The following is a 12478-nucleotide window of genomic DNA, read 5'->3' on the forward strand; positions in this document are numbered from 1 at the left end:
GATCACTGCCTAAGAGACTTTGTGTTTATTTTGCATATGAAAAAGTGAGACTCAGAGAGACTATGACAAAGTAGGACTTGAGATTTCTGTGTTTTGAAAGCCTGGCCTATGTGATTTTAACGTCAGAGATTACTTTGAAAGGAGAGATAGTGTATGGGTTAAAGCACTTGCCTTGCATGCTGGCAAACTTGGTTTGATCCTGGCACAGCATACGGTCCCCAGCACCACCAGAAATAATCCCAGAGAGTCAGGAGTGAGCCCAAAAAAACCACCGGGGGTTTCCCCAAAATAAACAAAAATCAAGGGGAGAAGTTTTCTGTAATGCCCACTCTTGCTGGATTGGGCCATTTAAGAAATAAGGCAGAGAAATACAATTTCCAAAGCACAACATAGAGACTTGTCTCATGGAACCTCAGGAGTGAATCAGGGTCCAGACTTGGGTATCCGTGTCCAGGAGGAGACAATGAGAGCTCCATAACCCAGACAAAGAAACACCCCGAATGAATAATCCATTTACTCAGCAGAGCAGGAAGGAAGTCAAGCATGAACTTTCTAAGATTCAAAGATAATCTTGTGGCCCATTTGGGAATTAGCATAAATCTTCAAATTTATCCAAAGTTTAGCAAATTCACAATGACAAATGTAACAGCTCCTCTAAATTGAAGTTCATCTCTTGGCAGTTTGGGAGGCTTTGAGAAAATGCTAGCAACAAGGACTTGGAAGGAAATAAATCTTTAGATTCCCTGAAAACATAGATAGTTATTGTGGAAGACATATGGAGGATCTCATGCTGTGCTGAAAAAGAAAATTTGTAAATGTCAGCTTGTAGCAGCAATGTTGAAGGGATTTAAGCTCTCCACCCAGAATGATGGTGAGAAAAATCTGGTGGCTGTACCTATTTGCCATTAACAACTATTTATTCTGAATTTGTGCTGTTTCCAGGATGGGGGGTGAGAAGGCAGAGTTCAAAGCAAGAGATACTTTTCTGGTTCTATTCCAACAGGTAACACTAGGCAGGGTTTTTGTTTGTTTGTTTTGTTTTGTTTTGTTTTGTTTTTTAAATAGTTGATGGTAAGTGGGCTAGTAATGAGATATGTTAAAAATATGTAAGATCCAGGACCTGCATTCTGAGTTTTTCTGGGCTCTTACTTTTGTAATCTCTGTAATCTAGATGGCCATTCTAATATTTGTTTGGAAACTCAATGCAAGGATAGAATGAGAAGTTGCCATGCGGTCCTTCTTGGTAAACAAATACCAGGCCTCCTTTTCTCCTTTACTCTGTTCATGATGAGGCTGAACACAGAGGCGACCAGAAGAATCAGACAGGTCTCTCTTTTCGTGACCTTACAGATGGGCCTTATTCATTAAAGAATTTTAGAAACAGCAAGACATTAGCAGAATGTTTGTCATCTTAGCTCATGAATAAACCCAGAAGATTCTTTCTTATCGGGCACTTTTGAAAAATGCCAAGACAACTATCTTCCAAGCACCAAACTCCTTCTATTTTTATTTTATTTTATTTTTTGGTTTTTGGGCCACACCCGGTGATGCTCAGAGGTTATTCCTAGCTCTGTGCTCAGAAATCACTCCTGGCTTGGGGGGGCTATATGGGATGCTGGGAGATTAAATCACAGTCCATCCTATGTCAGCCATGTGCAAGGCAAATGCCCTATCACTGCACCATAGCTCAGGCCCCTCCTTCTATTTTCTTTCTATAAATTTTGTTACTATATTTTATGACTTATTTTGGACTAAACATTGAAACTTTATACTAATGAGTTTGTTATTTTATTTAATTATTTTTGGGTTTGGGGCTATACCCAGTGACACTCAGGGGTTACTTCTAACTATGCGCTTAGAAATCTCTCCTGGCTTGGGATACCATATGGGAAACTCGGGATCGAACCTCGGTCTGCCCTGGGTCAGCTGCTTGTAAGGCGCAATCGCTCCGGCCCCCTGTTTTGTTTTGTTTTGTTGTTAAGCAAAATTACAGATAATATGAAAAGGTCTTAATTCTTTTCTCCAATTCAAGGGGAAACAAGTCAGAAATAAAAGCGCAACTTAAAAGCAGGTAAAGGAGGAAGAGAAAAGTTCCCAATGTAGCCCTTATTTCATTGGATAGGCTGTCTTTGCTCTTCCTGGTGAAGGCTTTGAATGAAGATCACACTAATTAAGCAGTGCCCAGTTGGCACCAAAGCCCAGAGATAAAATGGGAAGAGCACAGTAAGAAATACCAGCTGTCAAGAGAGGACCCAAGAAGAAAACTACAAACACCCAAAGAGACATTGACAACTTCTTAGAACTTCCATTACTAATGACAGTGTGATAATGCTGAAGAGGAGGCTGGATTTAATAAATCTTTAAGTATTTCTACTGCTGGTCTGCTTGCATGAAGCTGGTAGACCATTTTCTTAAATAAGGCATGGCGCTGGTCTGACATTAGTTTAACAAGGTAATTATCAAGTGAAAAATAGCTGCCGCACTGCTGTGAACCTGAATAATAACTCTCGTAATTACTAATTTTGGGCTCATCTTTTTTAAAAAAAAACCATAAATCTCTAATAAGAAAATGCATTCAAGTACAGAGGCTGGGAGTGGGGAAAAGTGGGAAAGATATAATTAGCTGTTTATTTACACAATCAGTTAAACCCGTTTATCATTTCTCAAACGGTCCTATGGAAGAGAAGCAAAGAAGCCTGGGAATGTCACATTATTTTATGCACGGAACCTTAAAGAAGTGAATTATTACTCACTTTTCTTGAAGCTTGAAAGTTGAACTTCCGGGGCCGAAGAGATAGCATGGAGGTAAGGCGTTTGCCTTTCATGCAGGAGGTCATCAGTTCGAATCCCGGCGCCCCATATGGTCCTCTGTGCCTGCCAGGAGCAATTTCTGAGCGTGGAGCCAGAAATAACCCCTGAGCACTGCCGGGTGTGACCCAAAAATCACAAAAAAAAAAAAAAAAAAAAAAGAAAGTTGAACTTCCCTAAATGCCTCCATTGGAAAACGAAGCAGTCTGGTTGATTTGATCAAATGCTAGTATTGCTTTCCATAAAAGACAGGACAAGCCTTCTCAGAGGTAATCTTACTGGAATGCATGCATCGCTCAATAGTTTAACAAGTAGGTTCCAATATTTGAAACTCAGCTTGGGAGAGTCTTTTCAAGGCTTGTATAATTTTGAGAGGCATAACAAATAGGCATACATGCATAGTCATCCTCTTATTGAGGATCATCTCAAATGATTGATTTTTCTCTGGAATATGAGTGTCACATGGAGATAATCATGTGATAATCTGGGAAACATGACTTGCAAGAATTAATGGCTAACTTTTGCTTTGAATTAGACTGAAGGAACTGCTTTGTTTCCCCCCACTGCTCTCATATCATCTTACCCATCCTGACCTAGTCAATGCTGTTGTTTTCGTTTGCTTGTTTCAAAGTAAATTAAAAGTAGTCAAATTGAAATATAGTATTATTCAAAGGCAGAATTAAGCAAGTTCTCTTTTTAAGTGGTAAAATAAAGTAGTGCTCTTTTTGTTCTAGATAATATAATTAGAGTTGTAAAAAAAATAAATTGTCTTATAAAAAGGGAAGGACCTAATTATGATGTCACCAGGTAATCTTCTGCCTTCCTTTTATAGCTCTTCAAAGTGATGATTTGTATTACTGTTTTCAATTTCAAGTTTTCCTGTCCTGAAAAAACAGTTACAAGTTTCATCACAGAAGTTCCCATAGAATAATATATTGAAATTAGCAGTTAACACCAATTGGGAAAGCACTAACATCGAAAACATAAACAAATACACATAATAGTTGTAAAGTTGATTTTCTTGGGACGAATCATAAAATCAAAATACATAAGGGGCTAAGAGTCTGTAAACCCAGAATTCAAATAATCCAATATGACTACTCTGATTAAATAATAAATAATGAAATACACCTTCATAAGCTTTTCTGTCATAGAACTTTCACATTCTTAATGAAGTCTATTGGGACACTGCCTAATCTACGAGTGGAAGGATGCTATTTTAATCTGAATTGAACAAATGCTTTAGCTTACTCTATTTGCAAACCATGGCACACGCACACACAACTGGAAAACATGATTAGAAGTGAAAACTAAGCCATACATTTCTTTATGTTGAGAATGTCTCAAATCATCTTACCCACTATATAACATCACATGGCAAGTAATTACTATCTCTACCTCTATTTTATGCTAATTTTTCAAAATGCCTTACTTTTAAAAATGATGCCAATGTCACAGTTGAATATAGAACTCAAAACTAATGTGAGAAGTACTATAAAAACTTGTTCATAAAAGAAAGTGGAAGACCTTCTTGTGAAAAAACCTAGCTAAAGTCTGCTGATAGACAAGTCTAAAGTTCGTGTGTTTGTTTCCTTTTTTGTTATTAGTTTCCTTTTTTGTGTCTTTAGTTATTTTGGGGGGGGGGCCAACACTTAATGGACCTCAGGACTTGCACTGGTTTGTGATAAGGGCAGGGCTCAGGTGATCAAACTGGGTGCCAGGAATTAAGCCCCAGTCAGCTGCACACAAGTCAAGTACCTAAGCCATTGTATCATTATTGAACTCCTCAAGATTAGAGTTTTTGCTTATTTTTCTCATGGTCAAACATGGAGAAACAGCATTTGTAAAGCCTTTGAAGAAGGTTAAATAAATAAACAGGTATCTTCAAGGAAATATTGTTCAAGAAGATCCATTTAATAACTACATTTCTGGGTTCAGTTAACCAAATTGAATGCTACTCAGAAGTCTATGAGGATTGTTGCTACAATTGCATTCACCAAAAGTTTCACAGTATGTTGCAAAATAACATATCACAAGGAAAAATGTTTGTCCTAGTAATATGCTTGGAAAATGTGATTTTTAGTTTGGTATTAAAAAGTATGCCTCGAACTCTGGTTAAAGTTATGGCCAAAAAATCCAAAGAGCTCTATTTCTGTAACTGTTGCTCTAGAGTACAAAACTAGTTATTACAACTTGAGATTGTGATGATGAGAAATATTAAAAGATGGAGAAAACAATACACGAATAATGTACCTATGGGCTAATTAATGGGACTCCTGAGATCATACTTGAATCCCTTTACTTGAGTCATTCATTCTACAAATCTTTACTAAGTCTTTTATTTTCAAGGGACCATGGGAAAGTATTTTCTGTTTTGATTTTAAGAAATAAAGGGTTTTAGAAAATTAATTTCTAGTAGAAGCAAATGAGATTGCACCTTTTCAATGAAGTTCGAAGGATTTTAGAAGATGAAGATGAAGGGTCTTAGAAAATTAAAAAGAATCAGGCTAGTAGAAGCGAATGGATCACACCTTTTCGATGAGATTGCACCTTCACAATTCCTTGCTAGCCCTGCTCTCATACAGTTGACCCTATTGCATTACAGGCTCTTGTTTGTGGTCTGCCCACCATGTTAAGCTATAATTTTTTACTAGTCAATAAATGTATTGCTCTCCTTTATGTATGTTTAGCACCTGTTCAAATGTTGGTATAGTCAACTGTGAGAGCCTGGAATATGCACTTTGCTGACCCATTAATTATACCAGATTTCAAATGAGGTAGGTTTAATCCTATGCTCTGACTCCCATCTACGGTGAAGCATTTCACTCTTTGGGTGATTCCTATGAGTATGGCTGTTGATATAAACTGACAAGACTTCTGTAAATAGAAGGACAAGATTAGCCTCAGATTTGTGTGTATATGTAAATCTGCAAATTTAGCTGCTCTGGAATTGTCCAGATTTCATAAATGAACATGATCTGGGGTTCTTCAAAGATCACCAACAGATTTAATATCAAAAAGCACAGTATGCTCAACTGAATTTTACATAAGCAACTAATTATGCTATAATATGTGTCTCCAAAGTATCATGTTGTGTACTTATAATTTATCTAGCAATTCTATCTGCAAGATGATGAGCAGATAGGATAAGGCTCTTCTGAGAGGTTTCTCAATAAACCTGGTTATTGTGGAACATTTATTTTCTTGCATTTCCTTACTGACAGTAGTACTACTGGTCGTAGTGATCATTGAAAAGGCTTGGTAAATGCATCTGTTATCCAATATTGGGTTCAACCATTTTAGATTGAAAACCATACACAGGTGAAGGGGGGTGTTCTTCATATGACTGAAACCCAACTACAATCACGTTTGTAATCAAGGTGTTTAAATAAAGATATTTAAAAAAAAAAGAAAACCAAACAGCAGATATAGGAGCAAGGATATACTTATTCTATGAAAACAAGAAGTAGATGTATGCACCAGGATTCCATAGATACCATTATCACAGCGTCCGAAGAGACACATGTTCATTTACTCATTAGTCCCTCACTCTGACTTCCCAAGTCCTTAAGAGCGGTCATAGGTGTGTCTTGCTCAAGCCTGAGTATAAGACAATGAGTTGTAACTCCCTGAGAAAAAGAGCCAGATTCCTTAACAGCTTGACTTACAAGAGACATTGAAAAGAACCCCCAACTCCCAAAGATCAACTATATTTATAAGGATAATTTGTACCTTCTACATTTAATGTTATTCAAAGTACTTTTCTGCCCATTATCTCATGACCATTAGTGTGGTATTTATTGATGACAAAAGGATAACATGTCTGTTCAATCTATTGCTATGGGTAGTATGCAACCCTTGAAGCCATAAATCTGAAACCACAAATGGAAAGAATCACTCTCCTTTCTCCCTTTGGAATTCTGTCAGTTCATCACTCATTTGTGAGTCTTGTTTTTTAAACTAGTCCCAGATTTTCAATTACCTTTGAGAAAAAAATTCTTAATAGTGAAAACAATTAAAATTAAAAAATTAAAATTAATAAAACAAATTTTAATCAGGAACTTTCTCCTTAAGAAATGCCTCCATAAATGCCATCCCATTATGATGCCTGTCAAATGGCAAGACTCAGTGAGCCCCAAATGAATGGATCCGCAACTGAGGGAAGAAACAAATAAACAGCAGAGCGATGTCTGCTTTCGTTCATTTCGAACCTTGCCACCAAAGAAGATTCTTGTTACAAAGGTTCATTCACTAAAATCACAAAGACAGAGGCTTGAATAATCCAAAAAATCATTTTGTGAAACATCAAGTAAGTGCATGCATTTTCAAGAATCTTGATGCAAAGTCATTATCTGTAAACTAAAAATGAAACAAACACTCATCAGATGAAACAAATCATCAGAGACTAAGGAGGTGCATTATTTTATCCAATAAAAACTGGGCACACAGTGTCACTCGGGATTCACCCCTGGAAAAGCTATCTGGTGCCAGGGACTGAACAGGATGGCACATACAAGACAAGTTCCTTAACCCTGTACTAACTCTGATCGTCATACAAATTTTCTAATTCAGTCATGGTCCATGTCTTTTTAATAAGTGGCACATGATAAGTATTCGTAACTCCTGACTCTCTAAGTGCTTTTGCACTCATCCCTCATCGGTAGGTATCAAAAATCCAAAGTTTGAGACTGGATCATTTAAGTCTCATCTCCCCCTTAGTATCAGTATTTTTTCTCTCAATCAGTCAACAAATTCTTTGGAAGTCAGGTCTAATCTGGCTTTATTCAAAGCCAGATTTTTTTCCTGCTATGTCCTCCCAACTAAATAAGCAATAGAAACTACCATATAATTCTTTTTTTATTATTTTTATAATATCTTTATTTAAGCACCATGATTAAAAACATGATTGTATTTGGGTTTCATTCAGAAACAGAACACCCCCCCCTTCACCAGTGTAACATTCCCATCACCAATGCCCCCCCATCTCCCATCTAATTCTAAGCAACCGTATATCCTAGGTGTTAACTCACTGTTCTATTCACTCATCAATTCCTTTACTTTTGCAATGAGTATTTTTTATGTTATTTCCATAGGCACCACTAAGCTAAGGTTATATGTAATTTAATCTTAGTTTACCTTCTCAAATGCCCTATGATGTTAGCATTTTATTACCTTGATGCTGCATATGAAAGTACTTATTTAAAACAGTTCAGACATCTCTAACAGCAGGATGCATGCTTAGTGCTGTTTAACTGTGGTAAAATACTGGCTCCAAATCAGTTGATGTGCATTGAATAGCCATGATTTTGGTGTCTACCTCCATATTACAAAGGAAAAAGAATTAGGGGATTTTTGAAGAAGCAAAGAGAAAGAAACCCCAGCAAAGGCTGGCCTATCTCTTGAGGAAATTAACAGAGATAAGAATCTATATCTTTCTGTTTCTCAGGGGGACTCTAGAGAGATCAGATTTACGGAAAAGACAGAGTTTGGCCTGGGAGATCCAATCTCTCTGTATGCTACAGTGCAGCCTCTGATGGGAACTTTTCAAATGGCCATGTTCATGCCATGTAGTTATTAAGCCCAGGCCGAAAATGCCTTATGCCTATACTCAAGGAATGATTTTTCCCAGAAATGTATTTTAATCATGTAATTAGATATGAGAGAGAGTGAAAAAGTGGGAGGGGGGTCTTTCAGGATTTTTATATAAGCAAGCACAATATAAAAAAAAAAAAACCACAGCTGAGCTGGGTGAGGTGAGCCAATAAAAGCAGGAGAAGCATAGTAACCACAGTCAGGGAAATGACTTGGGCTATACAGAATCTCTTTACCTTAAGGGGACACATCCGAATGCACAACACATAAAAATACACATTACAATCTGGAATTGAAGAACTTAAGCAATATTGCAGTGCTATCAAAGTTTCCAGGTGGGAGGGATGGAGAGGGGAGAAAATGTAAAGTAGACACTAGTGCAGAAATGACTCCACTAAGGGCCTATTTAGGGTGCTTCTAATTAATGCAACTGATAGCCACGTAATATGGAAGAGAAAAATACTTGAGAAGGGACAGCACGTATGAGCCACTCTTGGTATGAGTAGAGAAATGCTGGGAGACCCCTTTTCCTCATACCCCTTTCTTCCCCGGCATCCACCAAGGAAAAAAGTAATAGGACTTTTGGACTTTAGGACTTGACTAGTAGGACCTTAAGAATCATGAACCACAAGGATTCTAGAGTTAAGGAAGCTAAATATTGATCATGGAACCTGGAGAAATACAAGTCTCCTGAAGGGACTAATGGTACTTTTATCAAAGGGTCTTTTGGAGGGCCACAAGGAGATAAAGTAGTGTTGGAAGAATGTGAAGGTACCTTTCTTTATATCCTCCTGGAAAGAAGCCTAGGCAAAGCAATATCTTGTTGCAGCTAAAATGGGCTGTAATCTCAAGGATGGAACTTCCATGCTAGACTGGGAGTGAAAGTAAGACCCCAGAAAAGGGTAGGACTACCAAGTGGGTATTTATAGGACTTTGTGGCACCATTTCTCCACCTCCATAAAAGCACCGTTGTCACTTATGACCTAAGTCCTTTAGAGATGTGTGAACTGAGAAATCTAATTCTTTTCCTCTAACTCTGGCATGATGTAGAGAAAGGATAGGGTAAGAAGCAGTGAACTCCCACTAAGTGGTCAGCAGTGCATTCCAGCTGGAGCCCTCTGCACCCAAGTTTCTCATTTCCAAAAAGCTGTTTTTCAATTCTTCCATTTGGTAACAAAAGGACACCATTCTGTTCCCCACTTCATCTATCCACAGGAAGAGTCTTCCCTGGCTGCCAAAGAAGCTCCTCCCCAGTGCGTCATGAGACAGGGATACCTGTCCAGCATGCAGCCTGGAAAAGTACTTCAACAGGGAAGGCACTTGCCTTGCATAAAGCTGACCCAGTTCAATCCCTGGAACCTAATATGTTAAGTTCCCTAAACCCTGCCAGGAATAATCCCTGAGCACAGAGGCAGAGGCAACAGCAAGGACAAACATTGCCATATGTGGTCCGCAAACCAAAAATAAAACTCAACCTATAGCATGTCTCATGACCTTGTCCATCTGGTACTTTCCCATACCAACCATACCTTCCTATTTTCTGAGAAGACATTAGGTTCTCCATGGGTCTCAGCCCTGTCCCACTTGGGAACCACTGGCACCTTCATTAGAGATGGGTTGAGTAGGGCAACTTGATCAATACAGAAGGGTTTTCTGAAAGGCATAACTGTTGGAGCTGGGGTGATAGTACAGCAGGTAGGTAGTGTGTTTGCCTTGCAGGTGGCGAACATGAGTTCAATCTCTTAACATCTTATTTAATCCCCCAAGACTGCCAAAAGTGATCCACAAATTTCAGAGCCAGGAGTAATTCTTGAGCATTGCAGGGCATGGTCCCCAAACAAAAACACAAACATTTCAGTGTATCTCTAAAAATATAATTAACCTCCTCATGAGAGTTCAGCTCCCTACCTCAACCCTATTTCAGCACATCAAACCCTATGCTAAAGCCTCATAACAAATGTCATTACCCAGTAAGTACTTCCAGTTTCATAAAAACAAAAACAAACAACAACAACAACAAATAACAAAAAAAAAGTGTATGGTACCAGGAGCAAATGAACACTTGAGTGGAAATAATGATCAGGCCTAAATACCAAACTCAAAGTCAACTACAACAGAATCAACTACTAACATGCTTGTAATCATGGTGCTTAAATAAAGTTTTATAATTAAAAAAAAAAAAGATCTACAACAAGTTAATGACAAAGAGGACCAGTTACACTAGCAGTTCAGGGGGTAAAGGGAGAAAGTATGGGATGCATGCTGGAAACAGGGGCGAAGGAAAGTCAACATTAATAGTGGGGAATTTCCCTAATTAACTCACTATGTACTTAACTATAACTGGTGAAAGACTTGTAATTCACAATGGGTCTCAATAAAAATTATTTAAAAATAATTAAATAGAATTATAAAATAAAAAAACACACACCACCAAAAAATCTTCATAAAAGAGCTATTTGACCGCACTCTATTTGGCAACAAAAATCTTTTCCCCAAATTTTCACCATTCATTTTCTTGCTCATTCCGTAAATTTACTATGCTCCTATTACATGCCAGATTCTGTATTAATCCGCGACTCAAGTAACAAATAAGAGAAAACCTCTGTGCATATAGATAACAATCAAATCAGAGCTAGCAACACAGATCGATAAGCAAATACCTATTACAGGATTTATGGCAGCTTAGAAATGGTCAAAGCTAGAGGGTCCCCCTCTAAAGATACTGAAATGGGGAAGGTAAGTTTTTCCCTAGAAAGAGTTAAAAAAAAAAAACCCTCATTTTGGAACGTTTCTCTATATATTCAGTAATAAAGGGACTCAGGGAACATTTTTTTTTTAGATAACCCACTATAATAACTAATGCCTTTTTGCTCTGCAAAATGCCAAGCTGCTGCCTGGTCCAGTCTGCTTGACGGTAGTTCTTTTCTGTTTTGTTTATTATTTATTTATTTATTTATCTATTTATTTATTTATTTTTCCTGACACTGGGAACCGGACCTGCGAAGGGGTTAAGGAGGCAGCAGCATACTGTGAGCGCTGCATAAACAGTATTCACTAAGCAGGCTGCCTCTGCCCCCTCTTCCCAGCCTGGCTGTCACTCAGCTGTCACTCGCCAGCACTTCAGCAGCTCATACACGTCACAGGACTGTCAGCACAGCAGCTGATGAGACTCAGCTTTGCGCTGTCACTCAACTCGATTTCTCATCTAGCTCTGGAAATATTTTGGCTCTGAGAAACAAAGAAACCCGGGCCAACAATGGCAGAGTCAGTCGGGCAGTTACTCGTGTAGGTGGACAGATCTCAAAAGCTACTCGGATGCCTCACCTGAAAACGAGGTGCGGATCAGGGGTGGACAGAGGGAAGGTGAAAAATCTGCTTTGTTAATGCAGTTTTGCAAAGGATAAGTATCATGTTCTAAGCATCAGCTAATGGATTCCTGAACCCTCCAAAAAATTAAAAAATATAAAAGCACCAGAATATAAAACAAGTTGACGTTATCTGAGTTTGTGCCTCTGAAAATCATAAGACTCCATGGAGAGATGACTGCTTGGTTCAGAATTATTCACTATTGATCAAGCAGGCATTTGGGGAGAGAAAAATGGTGGGATTTTATCTTCTAGGGATTTTTAAAGCAATAGCGTCTGAGCCCGACTTACCATGCAGCTTTCTAAGATTTAAAATTACTTGGGATATGTACCCCTCCATAGGAAAATTAGTCAGATGTCTTCTAGGAAGCGGGTTTGCCAGTGTTGATGACAGAAATTGTGAGGTTGAATATAAAAACACTCCAAAACAACCACCCTCCACCATGCTTGCTGCTTCCATCACCCATAACATGGATTACAAATGTCCCAATGCTTTTAACAACGAACCCAAAAATACCTACCCATCAGTAAGTTCTAGTTGGGTAACAAATCAAAATATCCAGCTTTTTTTGGATTGACAACATTGCAAAATCACCCAGCATATATTAGCATAATCAATCTGCTCATCAGGCAATAAAATCAAATGTTACAGTTGTCTAGAATCTCCCTCCCCCCCCCCCCGAAAAAAAAAACTTTTTGCACCTTTGGTGACT

General features: G+C 38.2%; 1 protein-coding gene across 1 annotated transcript in view; it reads right to left on the reverse strand.

The window, feature by feature from the left end:
• Positions 1 to 12478, reverse strand: part of LDB2 (LIM domain binding 2) — a 387724-nt gene that overhangs the window by 228872 nt on the left and 146374 nt on the right.

Source organism: Suncus etruscus, chromosome 16 (genome assembly GCF_024139225.1).
Source record: "Suncus etruscus isolate mSunEtr1 chromosome 16, mSunEtr1.pri.cur, whole genome shotgun sequence".
Classification (NCBI taxonomy): domain Eukaryota; kingdom Metazoa; phylum Chordata; class Mammalia; order Eulipotyphla; family Soricidae; genus Suncus; species Suncus etruscus.